Here is a 24661-nt window from a genome sequence, read left to right as displayed (position 1 = left end):
ATGAATGAATGATGTATCTTCTTATCCACCAGTTTCAAACAAAGACAGGGTGACAGGTACTGTCAGTGTCAGAGCAGCGTGTCACAGGTCCATGCAGAAGAATGAAAAACCACACAGCTTAAGAGTAGGCTAATGTTTAGGGATGGGTTTGGGTATTCTGTTCCAGTTCAATGATTGCATAGCATGCGTTCATCAAGCCTCTCAGAACAAAAATATTTACACCACAACTGCTTTCATTTTGCCATGAGCATGTTCTCAACTATGTAAACACCATGATCACAAAGACAATGGTACACATTTTTCTGAGACACTTGATAAATGACTATGGTCTACCTGTTAAAGGTACACTGTGTAGTTTTTTTTAGCTAAAATCATTGTCTTTATGAATAATTATGTCCTCATTGGTGTATATTTACCTCTGACAATGATCTGACTTATCCACGTACGAGAATAATTTATTATCTTTATTTACATGGGACGGGTAAGTCCACGGAGGCTTCCATGTCGTTCCGCCATCTTGAAAAGCTATAATAGCAGAGAGGGACAAAAAGCACTAGGCTACCTCAACACGTTTCCACAACACATGTTCGTTCAGAGACAGCGTAACGTGACTGAAACCAGCAGAAGCGGACAAGGAGATCAGCGAGAGGCGCTTGTCACTGCCCTGGCAAATTTGAAAGGCTGCACTGCACGGTACATTATAATGCAGGATCATACTTATGCCGGGCCACAGGAGAAGGAATCCTCGTCGCCAAAGTTGAAGGAAACGTGACTGTCGAATTAAAAAAACGAGGGCAATATCGGAATAGTTTTGTCCAGGTGGAAAGAGCTCGTGAAGGAGAAATACTTTTAAAGGGACACAGAACCTGCTTGCTTCTCGACAGGTAAGTCAATGTTACGGTCTAAAGTACATAGTAAAGTAAAGTAGTTTTCATTGCTTGGTTGTGTAATTCATAGGCAGCATAACAGTACAACATGTATACCGGTAGTTAAACTTGATGAAGTGCAATAGGAAGATATGTTGTCAGAGCTTCTTGGTACATAACGGCTTCTGTAGTTGCAACACGCATTTGAAAAAGAGAGGCGCTAGAGAGCACAATTCGTTTTAATCTAGAATACAATTTCACCGCTAGATGAGAGAAATTCCTACACAATGTACTTTTAATGGAGAAGTATGGTAATTGGGGCTAAGTTGATTGACAGTACCCCTTTCGATAACATTTTACTTACACTTTCTAAGTGACCTAACTGTTTACTAATGCTTGACTAATGCTTAATAGTGTGCAGTTATTATATTATTGTTATTATAAAGTGTTACCAATCTGTCTATTGCAACATATTTATACCTCATCTTGTATTGTAGTAGACTTGTAGGAAACCCCTTCTCAACAAACTTACCCCAGCAACCATACTAAACCATTTATTAATTCTGTTCTGATGACTGTTTAAGTAGTAAAATTCACTTCAAAAACATTTGAAAGGATACATCAGTGTCAATGTTTGTCCAATTGTCTCTTTGTGTATTCTACAGATAGTGTTTCGTGATTCAGAACCTCCAGTCATGACCTCCAGTCAGTGTTCGTGTAAAGCTGGCACAGCAGTGTGTAATCACACTGCTGCACTGCTCTTTCAGACAGCTCATTACTCCGAGCTCAACATCCAAGTTGTCCCCCCTGTTCATGCCTGCACAGAAACTGAACAACAATGGCACAAGCCCAGAACTGCAGTAAGGGTTGAGGCAAATGTACTGTATATTGTATGTAAGAGTTAGGCTATGTATGCAGCAATAAAAATAGTAAATTGAAAGTATAGTGATCTAAGGACAGAAGCATAATGCTGCGTTCACACCGGACGCGAATAGCGCGTCAAATTCGCGCCTGCCGCGTCTAGTTTGACGCTTGACCACTTTGTGTTAATTCGCGTGTCTAACGCGCGTAAAAACAAAAGTTTGAAGCGAAATTTACGCGCGTCAGAGGTGAAAGTTTTGGCGGCCATCTTTTTTAGATGTTTATCGAGCATTAGCGTTAGCATTAATCGAGAGAGTCATCGCTCGTATATGCTCTGGAGAGCAGAAACAGCTGCGTAGGGGACATCGTCGCTGTACTCGGGTCCACCAGACCCTCCAGAGGGTTTCAGGAGTTTCACAATTTGCTCCAGGAGCTAGGTTTGGTGGACCTAACGGTGAGGACGCTGACGAGGACAGCGTAGGCCGTGAGGCCTCGGCCTCGAGTGGTCGCTGCCTGACGAGCCCGCGCTCTACAGCCCGGCGCGAGGTTCACCCTCGCCCGCACCCACCTAATCTGTCATTTATTTTTGTTTTGATAATAAATGGAGTCAGCCTCCAAAAGTGAAACCTGTCCTGTGATTTTTGTTTTTATACACTAAATTGTGTTTGTTGTCTTTACATTAGAATAATAATGTTTCATATAATCTAGAATAGATATGGAATAAATAGCATTCAATACAAAATGAGTATCTCTCATATATTGAAATCGAGTTTTTCTGTGAAAGATTTGCTTTGTTGTGCATTTTAGTCATATTACAAAATAATTTATTGAGGCCAAACATAAAATAACATTATAAACTGTCACTTCACCACGTGACAGCAGCAAGCAGGCTCCTGATTGGTTAACGCGGCGCGAATTGACGCAGAAGTTCAGATTTTTCAACTCGGGCGGCAGACGCGAATTCGCGTCAAACACGAGAATGCACAAATAGCACTACATAAAACATTCGCGCGTAACGCGCTTAACGCGCCAGACGCTCAATTCGCGCCATTCGCGCGAACTTGACGCGCGAATGAGGCGTATTCACGTCTACCGCGCCGCGCTCTACGCCTCATTCGCGCCGCAGGAATTTTTTACGCGCGTAACGCGTCTTTGCATTGACTTAACATTGAAATCACTCGCGCCTGACGCGCTATTCGCGTCCGGTGTGAACGCACCATTAGAGGTGCAGCATAATATAGTGAAGACTTTTTTTCTTTACTTCATAAGGGAGTGAAACCCGGGCCCATAAACAGCATGATCATAACAAGACCCAGGCTTAACAGGCGCATGGAAGGAGGAATCAGGTGAGGAGCTGTACTGCAGTCACTGAGATCATACATGTAAACATTAGCTGGGGCACAGCATGTTATGATATAACAGATCTAGATAACATATCAAATAACAGATATATTTCCAAAACACTAACAATTTTACCATGTGTGGTAATGTCAGATGGATGAATGGATTAGATGCAGGATCATATTTCTCTGTGTAAAAAAAAGAATGTGTGTAATACTCTAAATAGTTTGTGTGTTTTAACGTGTGTGTGTGTTTGGGTAGTGTGTGTAAAAGTTTTGTAACCTTGTCACAGTAGGATATTAAATGTGTCTCTTTGTATGTATCTCTTTGTTTCACAGAAGTACACTTCACAAGGGTGTGATTGGGAACCCATGGGATATTGGGCTGCTATGTATTGATGACCCTTACAAAGACTTTCCGATTGAAGATAGGCCCCTCATAGCAACAATGGCCATCAGTGATGAGAAAACACTAGTGGAGACATCACTTGGCTTAGCCCAAAGGGGAAGCGTGCTTTCATACCAGCAGCCGATACTACCTACTAAGGTAATAATAATCCATATGGATGCTCCACCTTTTCCACAGCTTCCCATGGATGACAACCGGCTTGCCCCGACAGACTGGGCGCATGACCTAACTGAGGAACAACACTTCCACCTGAAAAGTTTGAAAATCACATTTGAAATGGCAAAAAAGATTGAGGTGGCAACCAGAGACCAGGCAGGAAATTCAGAATGGCATCAGCTGCGCAGGCCTCGAATAACCTCCTCTCACTTCAGAGAGGTGTGCTTTGTCAGGGGAGATGGCTCAGCACAATCTCTGGCTGAACGCATCCTCAAAGGAACGAGGCAGACAGCTGAGATGAAAAGAGGTACACACACGCATAACTGTCCATTTCTAAGTTAACTGTTACCCTACCTTGCAATGACATTCATTTGCTAATTACAATACTTTGCATTATGATAATTTTATTGCGACGATTCAACTCACATTCAGAAACATCTTTTACTCAAACAGGTGCAGATATGGAGTTTACGGCAGCACAAGAATACTGCAGAATAAGGAATGTCAACTACATGCCCTGTGGCCTAATTGTTCACCCTGATGCCCCATGGCTTGGCACCTCTCCAGATGGCCTAGTATTTGACCCTCTTGCGCAGCCACCTTTTGGCCTGGTTGAGATCAAGTGCCCCAATGTTACCAGCTACGTTGACTGCAAGTATCTTAACATGCAAGAAGGAACACTGCTGTTAAAAGAAAGCCACATGTACTACTGGCAGGTGCAGGGGCAACTTATGCTGACAGGAATGGCATGGTGTGACTTTGTCATTTGTGCCCAAGACGACATGCTAGTCCAGCGTATAGTTGTTGACCCAGAGGTCACAAAAGTAATTAGAAAGAAGGCAGACAGTTTTTATTTTAATATTTATATGCCCAAGTACCTGACTTTTAACAGACGTTAGGTACTGGGCACAACATTTATGACAGAATAAAAACATTTTCTGCAAACATTTGTCAATTGTGCTTCATGTATAAATGTATTTACAATAGGAAAGAGCTCTATGAACTGAACTGGGTGTGTCAGATAAAGGAGATATATACAAATGGGCAGAGCTGTGGGTCCACAGGACCAGGATTAAAATACACTGCCTTAGATCATCTATTTGGCCCAAGCCTTGACCAGTGGCTTGTTCTGGTAATTCGATAGAAGGCAGGCCACTGCAAACAGCTGGTTGATACTACCAGCTATAGTCAGAGGGATGATGGAATCGAACAATTTATTTTCTTTGATGCGCCTAATCACTCTCTCCACGTGTATTCTCAGCCGCGCAATTTCCTGAGTAGCTAAAACCTCTTCACGAGACAGCTGAGAGTTATTTTAGTTCAGTGCAGTCTACTATCACCTGTGTGTCAGAGTATCTTTCGAACACACTAGGCATCATGGCACGGACTGCATCAGGGGACATCCAAATGCCCACAGCACCCAAAACTGTGTATAGAAAATTAGCCCAGGTTCTAATTGTTCTACTAACAGTTGACTGATGAACGTTGAAGCGGTCTGCTAGATCCTTCTCCTTCAGACCCAGAGACAGATAGACCAAAAGAGAAACAACTCATCAACCAGCGGTAGACAACGGCTCTGTTGGTAGACAAGTAGTAATTTACTAGTTGTACATTGATTATACAAATCAAAAGTGTCTGTAACAGCATTAGATTAGATTCAACTTTATTGTTATTGTGCAGAGTACATGTACAAAGATAACGATATGCAGTTTGCGTCTAACCAGAAGTGCAAAAAAGTGCAATGTGATATATATATATATATATATATATATATATATACATACACACACACACAGATAGACAGATAGATAGATAGATAGATAGATAGATAATATTCATAGATTTCATCCGGTCCCTTTCCACAGGTGTATTAATCAAGCACAATGCAGTCTGCATTCATAATCTAGGTGCTTGATTTTATACACCTGTGGAAAGGGACCAGATGAAACCCATGAATAGCATAGCACTACATCCGAAAAAGCACAGACAATCAGATACCTACTTATGGGGTTAGAATTGATGCATTATTCCAAATAAATATAATATCCCATGCAAACAGTCAACCGGAATCCCTCAATCAGAATGATCTCAATCAGAATAGAAAAAAAAGTGCGCATGTAAAGGGGGCTATTGTTAACATGTTTTTTCCTATGTGACGTCTGTTTTCTTAGCTGCAGATATGAACTGTCTGCATAATCGTACTTATATTGACTAGTGCTGGCTACTTGAAAATTGATATTTCGTGATACTGTCTACACTGGACGCAGCGCGACACAATGTTTCATTAATAGGGAATTTACAAATGCACAAGAAGCAATTCACAAATGTGTGCAGCGATTTACAGATGCACAGAAAGTGGTTCACAAATAAATGCCAGGCAGAGTTTTGTTTGTGACATAAAACATTTGCAAATCTCCTTTTATTTCAGAGTGAATGTTACACATTTTGTGTGAAACTCTTTACATTTGTGTGTGAATCTTAATCTATTTATTTGGAAAAATGCAACAATTCTAACCCCAAAACCTACTGGTCTATGTGGTGGGTCAGCAGTCGTATCAGAAACTGTGGTTGTTGATGACCGTCCAACAGAGGTGGGTAGTAACGAAGTACATTTACTTCGTTACATTTACTTGAGTACTTTTTTAGAAACATTGTACTTTTAAGAGTAGATTTGAATGTGGGTACTTTTTACTTTAACTCGAGTACATTTCTAATGAAAAAACTGTACTTTTACTTCGTTACATTGGGCGACGTTCCTGTCGTTACTTTATTTTAATGCAATATGTGTTGTTAAATGCGTAGTTCTCTTACGAGAGGTCTCTCGTACTTGCGTAAGAATATCTTACGCTAGGGGAAAACCTCTTTTCCTCGAGATATTGAAGCCAAAAATTATCCTTAATTTTGCAATAATGTAAAACGCATTGCAGCAGCATGCAGACATGGGCGAGACAGCTCGCGCGCCCATTGGCTGCTCTGCGGCAACTGCACCAGCCTATCGATAGAGGCTCCTCATGACGTCAGAACCAATGAGGGCGCTTCGCGCCCAATACGTCATGTCCCGCCGAAATCGGGTGGGGCCAGGGCTATAAATACGGCCCAGAGAGGCTGGTTTGGTCAGTTTTTCATCTCTTCAGCGAGCTCACGCATCGCTGGATCCTGAGAGGAAGCCGCGCCGTCTGATTACAAGCACCCAGCGGGATTACTCTGCATCTGAAGCTGCCGGTCGACAACTCGCCGCCTTCAGTCGCCGTTCCTGCTGACGCTTTCCGGCGTACATATATCCTTTTATTGCTGTGTGTGTGTTCGCCGCTGCGACACTCACACTTATCTCCTCTAAAAGAGCACGAGCGTCTTTTTCAAGATGCCTCGTTCATCCTGCGGCTCATGCCGAGCTCCACTCAGCGACGGGGACCACCATGTCATCTGTGTTTCCTGCCTGGGTGAGGATCACGCAGCTATCGCGCTCGCCGAGGGCGGCTGCCCTCATTGCGATCTTATGCCTATGGTGACTCTGCGGACTCGCCGGGCATTTTTTCGTGAAGCTGCGCCCGCGCCTTCACCCGCCGAGCTGCCGCGCCGTAAAAAGCGCCGCGCTCAGCGGGTCCCTGAACCTCCTCCATCCCGCGAAAGCTCGCCGGTGCGCCTGCTAGCTTTGCCGCCTGCTTCACCTCAGTCTCTCACCGCCGGTCAGCGGCCGCCGTCTGCCGCCGCTTCCGCCATGGAGGACTATGAAGAAGCTGTGCGATTGGAGGACGACAGTTGCTCTCTCCTTTCGGGCAGTGAGGATTGGTCGAGCTCCGCGGACCTCGCACCACCTTCTCACCGCCCCTCGGGGAAAAGAGCCAGCATCGAGGCGGAGCTTATGCGTCTGCTCGAGCAGGCCGTCGAGAGCCTCGGCCTTGAGTGGTCGACGCCCCAGCAGCCTGCACTTAACCGCCTGGACGGCTGTTTTCTTCAAAGGGACCGCGCTTCACAGCCTTCAAGACCAGCCCCTTTCCTTCCTGAGCTTCACGAAGAGGTAGCTAAGTCTTGGAGCGCTCCCTTTTCAGCCAGAGTGCGTGCTCCCGTGTCCGCAGCATTCTCCGTAGTCGACGGTGCTAAGGACAAAGGATACCACTCTCTCCCTCCCGTCGAGGAAGCGGTAGCCGCCCATCTTTGCCCGCCCTCTGCTGGACGGCGTGCTAAGACGGCGCTGCCATCAAAAGCCTGCCGCACTACCTCGTCACTGCACGGTCGCGCTTATACCGCCGCCGGGCAGGCTGTCTCGGCGCTTCATTCAATGGCCATACTCCAGATCTTCCAGGCCAACCTTCTCCGCAAAATGGACGAGGAAGGACCGGAAGCTGTGAACCTTACGGATTTAAGGAGCGCGTCGGATCTCGCCCTTCGCGCCACAAAGTCCGCCGCGCAGGCCATGGGGCGGAACATGGCTTCTCTCACCGTGGCTGAGAGACACTTATGGCTTACGCTCTCGGAGATGCCGGACTCGGAGCGCTCCGCGTTTCTCGACGCCCCCGTCTCCCCCTGCTGGCCTCTTCGGATCCTCTGTCAAGGACTTCGCAGACAGATTCGCCGAGGTTCAAAAGACATCGCAGGCCATGAAACATTTCCTGCCCAAGCGCTCGAGCTCCGCAGCAGGTCGCTCAAAACAGCCGTCTGCTCGCAGCTCCCAGCCGCAACCCTCAGCTGCCGCCGCCGCCCCACAGCGCCGACAGACCAGGGATCAGAGACCGCGCTCTCGCTCCGCCGGCCGCCGCCCGAGGCCTCTAAGTCTTCCTAGCCAGTTTACGGAAGCGACGGTGTTCAAGTCCCGCTGCGGCCGGATTTCCACCAAAGATTTTTGCTTGTTCAGTTCCAGTAATTGCGACTGTTCCAGCTTATTCAGCAGTAAACAAGTCGGCAGTACAGCCCGCTTGCCTGCACACAAACGCCGTTTTTACGGCGACCCAGATAAATCCCAAAAAGAGTGTATTTTCTGGTATTCCGGCCACGGCCGATGGTGTTATGAGTGTAGTAAAAATGCCCACTGCCCAGTGCCCATTCCTACACACAGACACGGCCCGCCACACACGGCCCGCACAAATGAAATCGACTTATGTCGGTTGTGCACCAAATGTAGTGATTGTGCCCACGTCCCAGTGCCCGCAAACACTACACGCTACATGTCTCACGGTTTCTGTAAAAACGAAACCAACGCACATACAGTCTGCACAAACAGACGGTGTTCTCAGCGTTATGCATGGGCCCGTTGTCCCGCGCCCGCATTCGCTCACAGACATATTAAACCCCACGGGGCTCACCACGCTCGCTCTCTCTCAGCACACAGCTGCAGGAGAACTGAGCGCGGGCAGGCTGCCCGCTGTGATCAGCGCGCCCCCAGTCTCGCACGCTGCAAACGCGGCGCTCATGTTACAGCACACTGTTGCTCTCCGCGCGCCACTTGGCCGCGATCAGAGCCCAGATATCATTCAACCCCTAGCCACTCACGCGAAAGCGTGGACAGAGCTCCCCGGGGTATCGAAGTGGGTGCTGAGCATTATAGAAAGAGGCTATTCGCTACAGTTTGGTCGACGCCCGCAACGCAAAGCGGCGCGAATCGAAACTACGGTGAAAAAGGAAGTAGCACACCTACTTCGAGCCGAAATAGCGAAGTTACTGAGAAAAGGGGCTATAGAACCCTTATCACAAACTCAGAGCGAAGGGGGCATGTACAGCAGATATTTTCTGGTACCCAAGAAAGACGGGGGTCTCAGACCAATTCTAGATCTAAGACGACTAAACAAAGCACTTCTGAAACGACGGTTCAGAATGCTCACGACCAGGAAAATCCTCTCGCAAATTTGCCAAGGGGACTGGTTCATGTCGATAGATCTGAAAGACGCCTATTTTCAAATACAAATAGCGTCGCGTCACAGGCGATTTTTGAGATTCGCCTTCGAGGGCCAGGCATATCAGTACACAGTCCTTCCATTTGGCCTTTCCCTAGCACCTCGCGTATTCACGATGTGCATGGATGCAGCGCTCGCACCCCTCAGGCTCCGAGGCATACGAGTACTGAATTATCTGGACGATTGGCTGGTTCTAGCTCGATCACAGTCGGAGCTCATAGAACACAGGACCATATTACTCGATCACCTCGAGAATTTAGGTCTCACAGTCAATTGGGCGAAGAGTTCGCTGTCTCCCAGTCAGAAAATATCTTTTCTGGGCACAGATCTAGACTCGCTGTCTATGACAGCACAGCTGTCGCCGCAGCGCAGACTAAGCATTCAGCGCATGACAGAGATTTTTCGCCACGGCGTTTTGGTCCCGCTCAAAAAATGTCAAAGGATGCTGGGTCTCATGGCTTCAGCATCCTCAGTGCTTCAGCTGGGTCTGCTTCGCATGCGCCCGCTGCAGTACTGGCTGAAAGCGCGCGCGCCGCGCAGAGCTTGGACCTCCGGTCTCGCGCGCATCAAGGTCGATCAGAAATGCGTCGCAGCTCTGAAACCTTGGACAGTGACCGACTGGTACCGGTCAGGTGTAAGCCTGGGGACTTCCTCGAGTGTGAAGGTGGTGTCTACGGACGCCTCAACCTCGGGATGGGGAGCGCTGCTCGAGGGCAGACCGTTATTCGGCCAGTGGTCAGAACGGGAAAAGCTTCTGCATATAAACTGCCTGGAAATGATGGCAGTCGACAACGCGCTGAGGCGTTTTTGTCCCCATATAAAAAGACACCACGTCTTGGTCCGTTCGGACAACATGTCAGTGGTGGCTTATATAAATCACCAAGGAGGTATCAGATCCAGAATCCTTCACAGGCTGACGGATCGCCTCCTGGTCTGGGCTCAGCACAATCTGCGCTCGCTCAGGGCAGCGCATGTGCCCGGCCATCTGAATGTGGGACCAGACAGACTGTCCAGAAACAATCTGCCGACAGGAGAATGGTCTTTACATCCACAGACAGTCAAAATGCTATGGAGGACATTTGGCAGAGCGGAAATAGACCTATTTGCGTCTCAAGAGAACGCTCATTGTCAGGAATTCTTCTCCAAGAGCAGGGATGCGCTGGCACACGTCTGGCCCCGCTGCCCGCTCTATGCGTTTCCCCCTGTCACGCTCCTACCCCAGGTGTTAGAGCGAATCAGGGAGAGCGGATGCCCAGTGCTACTCGTCGCCCCATTTTGGACAAACCAAGTCTGGTTTTCAGTCCTGATGCAGCTGACGAGTACCGCCCCGTGGCCGATACCGGTGAGGAGGGATCTCCTCTCGCAGGCGAACGGCTCGATCTGGCATCCTCGCCCGGAGCTTTGGTCCCTACATGTGTGGGCCATCAACGGGTACCCGTTAACCTCCCAGCGGGAGTGGTAAACACGATCACGCAGGCTAGAGCTCCATCTACAAGGCGGCTCTATTCCTCAAAATGGTCTGTGTTCACTAGCTGGTGTACAGCGAGTGGCACTTCACCCTCACGCTGTGGGGTGCCGGAGGTTCTCTCCTTTTTACAAGAGCTTCTGGATAAGGGCAGAACCCCATCCACGCTCAAAGTTTATGTGGCGGCCATAGCAGCGTTCGCTGAACCACCGCTTGGCCAGTCATTAGGAAGGAACGATCTGGTCATTCGCTTCCTTAGAGGAGCTAAGAGGCTGAACCCTCCCAGACCACCCTCAGTTCCCGTTTGGGACCTTTCCACGGTTCTGGAAGCCATGAAAGGTGCCCCATTCGAGCCAATACAGTCAATAGATCTGAAACTCTTGTCTTTCAAAACAGTGTTTCTTCTGGCTCTCGCTTCAGTGAAGCGCATAGGGGATTTGCAAGCGCTCTCAGTGAGCGCGACGTGTATGGAGTTTGGGCCGAATGACTCGAGAGTCATACTCAAACCAAAGCACGGATATGTTCCTAAATCCCTCAACACACCGTTTAGGGCACAGGTTATCTCACTGTCGGCCCTGCCGGTATCTGAAGAGGAAGGGGACGCAGGCTTCCTTTGCCCGGTCAGGGCGTTAAGAGCCTATGTGTCTCGCTCATCTGTTTTCAGACAGACGGAGCAGCTCTTTGTTTTGTTCAGCGGACGTTCCAAGGGACTAGCTGCGTCAAAACAGAGCCTATCCAGATGGATAGTTGATGCTATAGCGCTAGCTTACACATCCAAGGGCCTGCAATGCCCGATAGGTGTCAAAGCGCACTCCACAAGAGGCATGGCCTCGTCGTGGGCTTGGTCCAGTGGGATTGCCTTGCAAGATATCTGTATGGCGGCAGGCTGGGCCTCCCCGTCTACATTTATAAGGTTTTATAACCTCGAGGTTCCCGCTTTGCAAGCTAGGTTGCTCTCGGTTTAATTTTTCAGCATTGCCCGCCCGATGCTATCGGCTCGGGATGCTGAAACTGCTAGAGCGGCGATCACTGATCGCCTATATACTTCTGTGGGCAATACGTTAGTCCCCCATATTTACCAGTCCAGGCTGAGTTCGCCCTGGCTGTGTGGAACACTTGATATAATATGCTCTTATCAGAGCTCAATATTACAGGAATGATGCTATCCTAGCCCCTCTTCCCGGATTCTCTGTGAGTCCCTTGTGATTAAGCACTGTATGAGCCCCGGGCACCTGCCCTTGGGACGTTAGTGTTATGTCTCAAGCACGCACGGCGTTTTACATTGTGTTCCCCTAGCGTAAGATATTCTTACGCAAGTACGAGAGACCTCTCGTAAGAGAACGTACTCGGTTACTAACGTAACCTCGGTTCTCTCTAGAAGAGGGAACGAGTACTTGCGTATCTTGCCGTGCATGCGTCATGTTCTGATTCGCTTCAGCGATGAAAAAACTGACCAAACCAGCCTCTCTGGGCCGTATTTATAGCCCTGGCCCCACCCGATTTCGGCGGGACATGACGTATTGGGCGCGAAGCGCCCTCATTGGTTCTGACGTCATGAGGAGCCTCTATCGATAGGCTGGTGCAGTTGCCGCAGAGCAGCCAATGGGCGCGCGAGCTGTCTCGCCCATGTCTGCATGCTGCTGCAATGCGTTTTACATTATTGCAAAATTAAGGATAATTTTTGGCTTCAATATCTCGAGGAAAAGAGGTTTTCCCCTAGCGTAAGATATTCTTACGCAAGTACTCGTTCCCTCTTCTAGAGAGAACCGAGGTTACGTTAGTAACCGAGTACGTTTATTCCAAGCGCGCTGTATCTTTTTTTTCTGGACTTGAGCGATGCTCAATTCACAAATGAATCACTCTTTTGAGTCGATTCTGTTCAAAGACTTCATCAAACAAGTTCAGATCTGTCTAAGTCGGTTCGCGAATCAGTTTGAATGATTCAGTTCCTGATTCTGTTCAGTTCCCTGCACGCGCTGAATCATCTGAAGCGATTTCAATTCACACTGGACTCGGAGTCGTAACAGGAAGATTTAAGCACATCAAGACCGTTAGATGAAGTGGCAGTGGACCTACAGTACAGTCAAGTGAGAGCAAATCTTCAAATGCATCATATTTTTGCCAGCGATGAAGATATTTATTAGTTGAACATCTTCGTAAGCTGTCTGTGAATGAATGATTCCACAGGAGTCAGGACGATATATTCGATTTCATTTCACTCAGGTAATACATTTAACAACCAAACAGATTATTACGCCACGATACTAGAAAGTATGACATTACCCGTTTTTTAGTAACATATACATTAATTTACATTAAATAAAGCTACCATTGTTCACAGTTTATGAACACCCGCCATCCCGCGGTAGTGTGTGTGTATTGCGCAGTTCAGTCAGGACCACTTCGCCAAGTATGGATAAATAGATTTATTGCGATAATATAGCATACAGTTAGTGTTGGCGGTATGGATCTGTTCTGGGCAAAACTCCCACGCCTGTCCATGCAGCTATGCCTGGACAGAGCGGGAGAGCAGCAAGGCAAACCCCCCATGGGGTACAGAACAGAACCAGTATATGCATGATTACAATTCTCAATTACATGAGTTGAAATGAGCAATTACATGTGAAATACAATACATAATAGAACATTTGCCAAGATTACCCTGTAAAGAAAACAAGTGATCAGAAGATGAAGGTTTGGTTAGGAGGAGTTGGGGTTGGAGGAGGGAGTTTAGATGCGAGCAGCAAGCTATGTGGGAAATGCTGAAGGAGTGAGATTTATGTGTGCCGCTGAGATAGATGTCGACACTGATTGGACCACGTCATGAACAGCTGGCTATCAGCTGATGCGGGCTTGGCTGACGTGGCCTGCCTGAACTAACGCGATGCTTGATTTCAGTCAGGACCACTTCGCCAAGTATGGATAAATAGATTTATTGCGATAATATAGCATACAGTTAGTGTTGGCGGTATGGATCTGTTCTGGGCAAAACTCCCACGCCTGTCCATGCAGCTATGCCTGGACAGAGCGGGAGAGCAGCAAGGCAAACCCCCCAAAACAACCATATAATCCGATACCCCCCAACACAACTGAAGCATTTGAATGGACGATAACGAGACTGTTGGCGTACATAATTATTATAATTTAATATGGGAAGCGTTGGCCGAAGCTCAGCGAGCGAAGACGGGCAACGCGAGTTGCTTGACTGCTTAGTGTTTTTCGTAAAAGGGGGAAGCGTACACCCCTAGCTGCAAATTCTAGATTTACAATTTAGCGTTTGCGTGACATACTTACCTTAAGGGGGAAGCATCACCCCTGGCTGAGTAATTTAGGATGCAACAAGCGTGCTGCTTAGGCGAGTGTGTACGAGTTAAGTACATATGGTTAATGTATATAGCCTGTGAATGATTGAACCGTGAAAGCATCGCCTCTGGTAACGAAGATGCGCAAGCGTGTCTCTTAAGCTGATTAATGAGATTATGCTAGCTTAAAGGGGGAAGCCTACACCCCTAGCAGCGGACAATTACTACAAGCTTGTATGCATAATGCGAATGGCCATCCGGCAGGGGAAGCATACACCCTGTTTTTTTTTTGTTTTTTTTGTTTTTTTTTTTTACAAGCGTCGGTAAATGACAACTTAATGATAGAATTACAACACGAACGTTTAATGGTGAGGGGGGAGAATGGAGAAAATCATAGATTAGACAGATTCCATAGATTTTTGAGCATCTAAAATGTCCTTCAGTCCAGGACGAACGTAACGTTCGTATGCGCCAGAAGACCATCTTCCCAGAGCTTTCAGTGTATGAACCGTTGTGACAGAGGCCGCCGATGTAGCTGCTCCGATGCGAAAGGAGTGCGACGTGTATTGTCCAGGTGGAAGGCCGCAGGATTGGCAGACCAAGCGAAGACGGGCGGCGAACCAGGTTCTGGACATGGCTTTCCCCGCCTCAGTGATGAATAGAGGTTCATCGGGATGAGCATGAGGGCGATAACTCAGATACCGGGACATGGAATTAAAAGGGCAGAAATCTGTGTTAGTACGAGCAATGGCAATTGAAACACCTTTAGATTCTTTATCAGACTTTGAATGCTTAAGAAAAATGGAAAAGAAATTATCGTCAAAAGTGATATCAGACAATGTGAGATCGTGAGAGGGATCAAAAAAGTTGTTACGTGTAGTGAATTCACCCACCCTGAGAAAACCATAAAAAGCACATAGAAACGCTACTTCCAAAAGTGAATCCACATAAGGAGTGAAGCAACCCTGTCTCAGTTTAGCAACCAGTTTTTTAACAAGAAAGAATGGAAGAGGAAGGCGTTTATCTTTGTCTTTTGGCGCTTCTTTTTTGATGCCATCAAGCAGCAGACGGATAGATGGATGCCCCAAAAGACTGCAGACTGATGGATCGAAGCATCTTAGATGAAACTGAATGCCTGAAATCTGACTTTTAATAGAGGAGGGCTGCATTTTTTTTTAGTTAAATGACAATGCATTATATAAGAACATAAGATAGCAATGTTGACAGGCAAGACAGAAGCTGAAAAAGTCAAGCAAAAGTTTGAAAATCGAACCCAAGCAGAGTCATACACTTTTAATGTAGAATTGGCTAAACCGGATCTCATGAACAGAGAAGCTGCGGAAAGATAAGACTGCAGTGTGGCGTTTAGTCGAGAACAGTCAGGGCGAATGCTGGGCAAGGCAGGCTCGAAGAAGAGGCATCTGGGCACATAGTTTTGAACTCCTGAAATTTAAAACGAGACAGACAGTCAGCTATTTTATTGTCGAGGCCGGGTATGTGAGCAGCGCGGAGAGTAAAATTACAGATAATGCTTGTCCACATGAGACGCCTCAAAAATTTATTAATGAAGGGAACTGAGGAGCGCCCTTTATTAATAATAAAAACCGTTGCTTCATTGTCGCAGTAAACGAGAATTTGTTTTCTGGACCACTGATTTCCCCAGAGAATACATGCGACGATGACGGGATATAATTCCAATAGAGCTGTTGATAACGTGTTAGCAGGAAGATTCGATAATTCTTTTGGCCAAGCGCTAGCGAACCAGTAATTATTGAAAAAACCTCCGTATCCGATAGAAGGAGCGGCGTCAGTAAAGAACCTAAGGCTGATAGAAGTTTCTATTAAATCGTTATAAAAAAAAGAAATTCCGTTCCACCCTTCACATAGAAGAGACCAAAAATGCAGCTCGGATTTGCAGCTTGAATCTATTTTGATGGAATCGTGCAATTTTTCGACTGTTTTTGATAAATCAATGAGCCTAGAAATGAAGGAGCGACCTTGTGGAATGATTCGCATCGCAAAATTTAAATGACCTAACATAGATAGTAATTCTCTCTTAGTGATGGAATCGTGGTTTAAAAAATATTTAAACGTACAGTATGGGATTTTTTCTCCACTAGGGGTCGCTAACCTATTTACAATAACAAAGGCGTAGATTGATGACGCAACATTTGCTATGAATTATGGATTTTGTCATCAACGTCAAGCCGACCGATCTAATAATGTATATGGATTACTGAATACATCGATGCTTTTATGTGATATGAAGCAGTTCGGGATTGCTAAGAGACAGCTATCAGCTCCAAACGCGATGCGAGTCCCGCGGATATAAAAGGAATATGGACATTTCATTCTACCGAACTACACGCAGAATTACTACTCACAGGTCAGTTTATTAGACAAATTAAACTTGAGAGGTAACGCAGCGCTGTTTCACTTGGTCTAACATTACACTATCACACTAAACTGCATTTGAATGTGTTGAAATGTATGTGTTAACGTTAGTTTGTCTGTATGAGACTAGCAGTAAGCTAGCTAGATCAACATTAGAATAACATACAGATCATATTCTAACATTTTATCATTGTTGAACTATATAACCTTGATTAGTTTTATGTAAATGTGCTCACCTGTTTAATAAAGTACATGTAGGAGTTGTCGAAGTCTCGGACGTGGAGCTCTCGTTTATATAGTGTCCATGGGAGCTCTCGACATCTCGAAAACACCGCGCTGATATTGATTCTCGGTTTAGTTCTCCTTTTTTATCCAAAGTCTGCTTGCCATGGTCCATAATGTTTGAACGAAACAACAACAGCGTGCAAATAGACATTGCGAACTACACAGTTGTCCGCGTCAGTTTGGTTACTATCAGAGGGCTCTGGTTCATAGCTCTGGTTGCCATGGCAGCACGAGCGGAAACCAGAGACAACACGGATATGACGGCATTGACGGCGACAAAACGGAAATAAAGACACGGTCCGTGTCTTCGAATTAAAATATTAATTTCTCTGGATTTAGAAGTTAATTGGAACTGTCGGGATAATGTAAATACACAACTTTAAAAAATATATAACATAGATATAGTGATTTTTTATATTTTTAAATAAAAAAAAAATACATATTGTGCCTTTAATAACTTCCCTGATTCGATCTAATTTATTTAAAGGTAAGGAAGCTTGCATGAGATTGCTATCTAGGACGATGCCGAGAAATTCGATAGAATTAACTGGTCCCACTGTTTTTTCTTCCGAAAGAGGTATACCCAATGTATTAAAGGTTTCTTTCAAAATATTAATACATCGATCAGGTTTAGATTTTGGGTAGTCCACGACCAAGAAATCGTCTAACAAATGAAGTACGAAAGGCAGCTTATTTTTATTTAAAAGTATCCAGCACAGCGCTTCCGATAAAGTATAGAATATGCGAGGACTGCTGCGGCAGCCGAAAGTAAGTCTAACGGAATAAAACATTTTATTACGCCATTGAACTCCAAAGAGGTGCCACTGGGATGGGTGAAGTGGCATGATTTTAAATGCGTCGACAATGTCGGCTTTGCCCAGCCAAGCGCCCTTACCAGCTGATTTAATGAATTGAATGGCATGATCTACTGAAGCATAAAATAGAGAAAAATTAGGAAGAGGAATCAAACTGTTAATGCTAGGTACATGAATATTGTCGTGAGGAGCTGACAGATCTATTATTAAAGTTTTTTTCCTGAATATTTCCTTGTAGCTATACCTAAAGGATTGATGCGGAACACTGGAAAGGGGGAGCTATCGAAAGGGCCGATCAGATAACCTTTCTTAACTTCTTTTGCCAATAAACTGTCGACTACTTCGGGTTCTTTGATGGCTGATTGCAGATTATTGCAATGAAATGAGGTTGTTGGGAGAAATGTTAAACCTGCCAAAAAACCTTGAATGAGTCCAGTTATTAAATAATGCACAATACAGCGATTGGGATGCTTTTTTAAAGCTTTGTCAAGTTCCGGAACGTTGACAGGTGTTGAAGGCTTTATTTTTTCTTTTTTAATATATGCATTCTCCGAGGACACACGGACTTGGGATGACTGTCTCCGCAGTAACTGCAAGCATGAATAAACTTACAATTCGAAAATCTACACACATTTTCATTGAAGTTAAAGCACATAGGGGTATGAATCACTGGGGTAACCTTTTCGGCTGCTTCGTCTTTGGGAACACGGCCTGTCGGAGTTTTAGCACTTCTCGGGCACAGAGAAGAGGTATGCGCTAAAGAGCCGCACAATGAACAAGATAAAGCGCGGTGACCTGTAAAATGCCTGCTTATTAAAGCCAAATCTACTACCGACCAGTCCAATCTTTGGTTGAACCGTTGAATGTACATTGCTGCCTTAGCAGAGAAAGATTTATGGTACTCGTAGAAAAGAGTCCCACCGTAGGTCATAGCGAGGTCTGAGATAATGGCTAAATAAGTGTCTAGTTCTAATCTGCGCTCTGGATTGACTTCACATATTATGTCTCTGAAAACTCCGAAAGCCACGTTAAACTCAGGCATGGTTAGACAATTAGACAGCCGTTGGTCATTATCTTTTAACATGACAGATACATCTCCGCAGTCAACAATTCGCTTATCTTGGCTCTCTGAACACAGCAGGATTTTGACCAGATTGATATCGTTACCTGCGAGGATCTGGGCGCGCAGCTTGGAAGAGATAGCAGCGGCCGGTGGAAAAAAAGAGGTTCCGGTGGTGGATGCTGGAAGAGCCGTGGCTAGGGATCTGCGCGGTAGTAGGAGGTCAGCAGGTCCCGTGAATGATGCTAAGAGAGCTGTATCTGCAGCAGCAACGGGAGCCACGGGAGCAGCAGGCATTGAAGTTGAAGGCTGATTTCCCAAGGCTTGGATCCTAGTGTCTAAGCTAGTGAGGGAATTTTGAATGTTCTGAAGCGCTGAAAGCACGGAATCCTCTGTAGATGCGGTGTTGCCGGAACTCTGATCCATCCTTTTCTTCTGGGCCGGTGGGTTGGTGGAACGAGAGGGGTGCTTTCGTTTGGCAGTAGCTTTCCTGAATCCAGATGGTGTTGGAGTTGATGGGGTCGCGGGCGTTTCTGGAATGTTTTCCAGAAAGAAATGGAAAAGCTCTTCATGACTGATTCCAAGAGGAGACTGAATGTTGTGGTTATACAGCGTCGCGAGAATTTTCTCAACAGGCCAGTCGGCTATAACGAGCAGAGGAGTAGTTCCCCTTCGTTACGGGGAACTCCCGCTGCGTCATATCAACGCTACGGGGAATGCCTTCGGCATGCGCTATCTGAAGTCACTATACAACTATTCCAATCTGGATTGGTGCGCGTCATCGTGCGTCATGACGTCACATGTGACGGTGACCCGGACGCTATATAAGGGTCACAGGAACAAGGAAATGACAGCTTCTGTTCTTCAGCAGCGCTCTGTGTTACTGTTTGTTCTATTTGGTGTTGTCTGTCTTTTGAAGAGTTATTATGGCGGAAAAGAGCTTTCAAAAATGTGTATCTCCTTGTCCACGTTTTTTATCTGAAGGAGATACTCATGCTCTTTGTGTGGTTTGTTTGGGAATGGAGCATGCTCAGGCAGCACTTGAGGGTGCTGCCTGTGAGCACTGTGAGAAAATGCCCCTGAGAAAGCTCCGTTCCCGCCTGGCTCTATTCGATGAAGAGTCAGGTCAACCACGTGCTCCCCGTGGATCAGGACCCGCGTCTGCTGAGGCAGCGCGGCGACTGCATTCATGGGGATCACAAAAGGATTTAGCAATGGATGTTGAGACGACCGAGGTCCTTTCTCAACATTCCAATGCTGAATCCGTTCGTCCCGCTCAGGGTTCGGGAGCCCGCACTGCGGCTTCTCCCGGCCCCGAAACGGACCTGACGCTTCACTTATCTAGCTCCGAGGAGTTAGATATTGTGGGTGTCGAGGCAGAGGAATGTGTGACACCGCCATCCCATTCCCCTGCTTTTGAGGAGCTGCTGGACGTTGTGACCAGAGCGGTGGCAAAATTAAATATTGAGTGGCCACCGCAGGTGCAGGAAACGGCTGTTAAAAGTAAGCTGGATGAACGTTTCCTGCAAACCCAGTCACAACCTCCATGCCGTAGTCTGCCATTTTTTCATGACCTCCACACCGAGGTGTCGAGGACATGGAAAAAACCCTTCTCCTCCCGTGTTTCCGGTCCCAATACACACATATATTCTGAGATAATGGGAGCGAGGGAGATGGGTTATGGGAGGATGCCACGGGTGGAAGAGACTTTCGCTTCTCATCTCTCTCCCGGTGTGGCATCATCTCTGCAGGCTCCGGCGCTCCCCACCAAGCCCTGCCGTACAACATCAGCTTTGGTGGGGAAGGCATATATGGCGGCGGGTCAGGCTGGTAGCTGCCTGCACACTATGGGGCTGCTTCAGGCATACCAGGCTGACGTGCTAAAAGAAATGGATGACAGTGGGGAAGTCTCCTACGACGATGTTCGAGAACTTCGTCGTGCGGTAGACGTGTCTCTCCGTGCCACCAAGGAGACGGCTCGTGCTATCGGCCGCTCTATGGCAGCACTGGTGGCTACGGAGAGGCACCTGTGGCTGACGCTAGCGGGTATCGGCGACAAGGACAGGGCTTGTCTGCTCGATGCCCCCCTCTCTCCTCGCGGCCTCTTCGGCGACGGTGTTAATAAGGTCGTCGAGAGGTTTCAGGAGACGAGGAGGCAGTCAGCCGCATTCAAACAGCTGATTCCCTGCCGTCATCCCAAGACTCGCGAGCCTGCCGCCAGGGGGCAGTCTCGTGAGGGTGCCGCCTCTAGCTCCTCACATGTCCAGCAGCAAAAGGAGAGTGTTGCCTCCCGGACGCCCCCGCAAAAGGCCTGGCGCCGGAGGAAACTCTCTCAGCCGAAAGCCCCGGCTCAGAAGACGGATCTGAGGACCGTCATTCAGGGCAGGAAGGCTTCGGCCAAGAGGCCATGACGGGATCCGCAGGCCTCAGAGGGTGTCCCCCTCCGTGTGACATTTTTAAAACTTCGCTCCACGGAGCCCTCAGGAAATCGATGTAACCAGACTCTGGTTACACCCATTTCTAACGAATGTACGGCACTATCAAAAACCCTGTCTCATTCGACCCTCTTGAGGTCTGCTGAAAAAGAGAAGAAAAAGATTCAGTTACGTCCTGCCAGTAAACTGCTTCAGGCCACTGTAAAATCTGCTTTATCACCTGAGACTAGCCCAGAAAGACTCATCCCGCTTTCAGATTATTTAGACGCCTGGAAAGGCCTTCCGAATATATCGAAATGGGTTCTGGATATAGTTAAGAAGGGTTATAGGATCCAATTTAAAATTCAACCACCTCATTTTCAGGGGGTGTTGCACACTTTGGTTCCTGCTGATCAAAGCCAGGTGATGGAAGATGAAGTTAATTCCCTTTTAGCAAAGGAGGCGATAGAGGTTGTCCCCGTTCGGGAGAGGGAATTCGGTTTTTATAGCCGGTACTTCATTGTTCCTAAAAAGGATGGTGGACTTCGTCCTATAATAGATCTTAGGGTTTTGAACAGATCTCTGAGGAGATTTAAGTTCAAGATGCTTACTATACCTAATATCGTTCAACAAATTAGATCCGAGGACTGGTTTGTGACGATAGATCTTAAGGATGCTTATTTTCATATTTCCATCATTCCTTATCATAGGAAGTTCCTTAGATTTGCTTTTGGGGGAAAAGCTTATCAATATAGGGTTCTTCCTTTCGGCCTAGCCTTATCTCCTCGCACGTTCACGAAATGTATGGATGCAGCCCTTGCTCCATTGAGACTTCAGGGGATTCGCATTCTTAATTATATAGATGATTGGCTAATTCTTGCAGAGTCAGAGAGCCTGGCAATCCAACATCGAGATGTTGTTTTGCGTCATCTTCAGTGCTTGGGATTAAGACTCAATGTTAAGAAGAGTTCCTTGTGTCCCCAGCAAAGAACAACATTCCTGGGGACAGAGTGGGATTCGCAAGCCATGCGAGTCCAACTAACTCAAACTCGTATCGAGAGTATCTTAACTGAGGTCAAGACGATTAGGCTAGGTCAGGCCATCACTGTAAAACGATTTCAAAGAGTTTTGGGCCTTATGGCAGCCGCTTCAGTGGTAATTCCCTTCGGCCTGCTCCATATGAGGGCCCTGCAGTGGTGGCTCAGGACCAGGGGGTTTTCCCCGAGGGGTAACCCCTTCCGCACGATTAGAGTTACGTCCAGGTGCCTACGTGCTCTAGTCAGTTGGAAAGATGTTCGGTTCCTGTCTCAAGGCCAGGTGTTGGGAACTTCGGGTCACAGAAAAATTCTGACCACGGATGCTTCCCGCACTGGCTGGGGTGCGGTTATGGAGGGCCGTTTCACCCGGGGGGTCTGGGAAGACCGCCATCTTTCTCGACATATTAATTTCCTCGAGATGATGGCAGTGTTTTTTGCCTTTAGGCATTTTCTCCCAGATCTCAGAGGCCATCATGTCCTGGTTAGGTCTGATAATGTATCTGTGGTCTCTTATATCAACCATCAGGGGGGCTTGAGGTCTCGACCTCTGTGTAAGTTAGCCCATCATATATTACTGTGGTCTAAGGACAAATTTCTCTCTGTGAGATCCATGTATATACCTGGGGTTGAGAATGTGGGAGCGGACACCCTGTCGAGGCAGGGGCCGAGGCCCGGGGAATGGAGGCTTCACCCTGAGGTGGTGAAGCTCATTTGGGAGAGATTTGGCCAGGCGGAGGTGGATTTATTCGCTTCTCATGAGAATTCTCATTGCCCGCTCTGGTTCTCTCTTTCGCACCCTGCGCCTTTGGGCCTGGATGCTATGGTACAGACGTGGCCGAGGCGACGTCTGTACGCCTTTCCCCCGGTGTCTTTGCTCCCTGGAGTTCTGGAAAGAGTAAGGAGGTATGGAGTAGATACTATTCTTGTAGCTCCATTCTGGCCGACACGGATTTGGTTTTCCGACCTGGTTAGTCTCCTGGCAGGCTCCCCATGGCAGTTACCAATTAGGGGAGATCTGTTGACTCAGGCGGCGGGCTCTTTATTCCACCCGCGTCCTGAAGATTGGAATCTTTGGGTCTGGCCCTTGAGGGGGTTTAGATCTATTTAGTTCTAATTTCTTCCGGAACTCCTGGCTATGCAGGATAATTTAAGGGAGGGTGAACCCAGTGTTTACTGCCCATTGGCTTCAGTACGGGAATTTCTACACCCTTCCGGGACCTCTCATCCATGTTCAGAGCCTCTATGGCGCATTCTGCCTCCGTATGCTCTGAGGGTGGGCACGTGGGACCGTCCCATAACCTCCATTTGATCCTGTAGCTTCTTGGATGAATCCTGTTGTTGCAGGCTGACAGGTGACCCCTGGCTCCTGTCGGCGCTGCAGGGTATTTTGGAATTATAAGCTTTCTCTCATCCCCGGTCTCTATAGGACCGGAGGCTTTTAATTTTTCAGGTATTTATCCCTTTGTTGCATGGACGGTGCAAGAGAGCCTGGTTTTTGGGCTTCCAAAGAAAGGAGTTTTCCCTTTAGACGGGTTAGGAGTTGAAAGAAGGACCTGCCTAGGTTATACAGGTCATATTTCAATTTTGAAGTTGCTGAGGCATCTTTCCCTTACCACACCAAATAAGGTTTATGATTCTTAGTCTAGTGGGATTTTGTCAACTCCTGGCGTAGCGCCTCTGAGTGTGCCAGATGTTTCACACCAGGGGCGCCTGTTCTCGGTGGGGGCTAGCTGGTACTCGTTCCCCGTAGCGTTGATATGACGCAGCGGGAGTTCCCCGTAACGAAGGGGAACGTCTCGGGTTACTGGATGTAACCCTGGTTCCCCGAGAGAGGGGAACGAGACGCTGCGTCCCTTCTCCCCACCTTCGGGGCGCCCCGAGAGCAGCTGCTTTGAACCTTGTCGAAGCTGTCATTTCCTTGTTCCTGTGACCCTTATATAGCGTCCGGGTCACCGTCACATGTGACGTCATGACGCACGATGACGCGCACCAATCCAGATTGGAATAGTTGTATAGTGACTTCAGATAGCGCATGCCGAAGGCATTCCCCGTAGCGTTGATATGACGCAGCGTCTTGTTCCCCTCTCTCGGGGAACCAGGGTTACATCCAGTAACCCGAGACGTTTTGTTGGCCAGACGCGAACTTCTCCGTATACTTGGGGCGTTGTCCGGATCTAAATCCTCGCCGGCGTTTTCTAAGAAAACTTGTTCTTCGTCCGAATCCAGATTGGACATGGTGAGTAATGTAACTACAAATGCTAAAAATAGCAGTTTCCTCATTGCCAAAGTTTTTGTTTTTAATTTGCAGCCATGCAAGTTTAGATGCGAGCAGCAAGCTATGTGGGAAATGCTGAAGGAGTGAGATTTAT

At 47.1% G+C, this 24661-nt stretch overlaps 1 long non-coding RNA gene across 1 annotated transcript; it reads left to right on the top strand.

Annotated features, from left to right (window-relative positions):
* The first annotated feature begins 796 nt into the window (after positions 1 to 796).
* On the top strand, positions 797 to 3520 carry LOC309488572. The gene is made up of 3 exons (XR_014202195.1): positions 797 to 888; positions 2997 to 3073; positions 3407 to 3520. It is a non-coding gene; the product is annotated as an uncharacterized lncRNA (long non-coding RNA).
* Positions 3521 to 24661: the final 21141 nt, after the last annotated feature.

Source organism: Leuciscus leuciscus, assembly GCF_965113295.1.
Source record: "Leuciscus leuciscus genome assembly, chromosome: 23".
Lineage (NCBI taxonomy): Eukaryota > Metazoa > Chordata > Actinopteri > Cypriniformes > Leuciscidae > Leuciscus > Leuciscus leuciscus.
The sequence above is the reverse complement of the archived record's forward strand: the minus strand, read 5'-3'. Positions and strand labels throughout refer to the sequence as shown.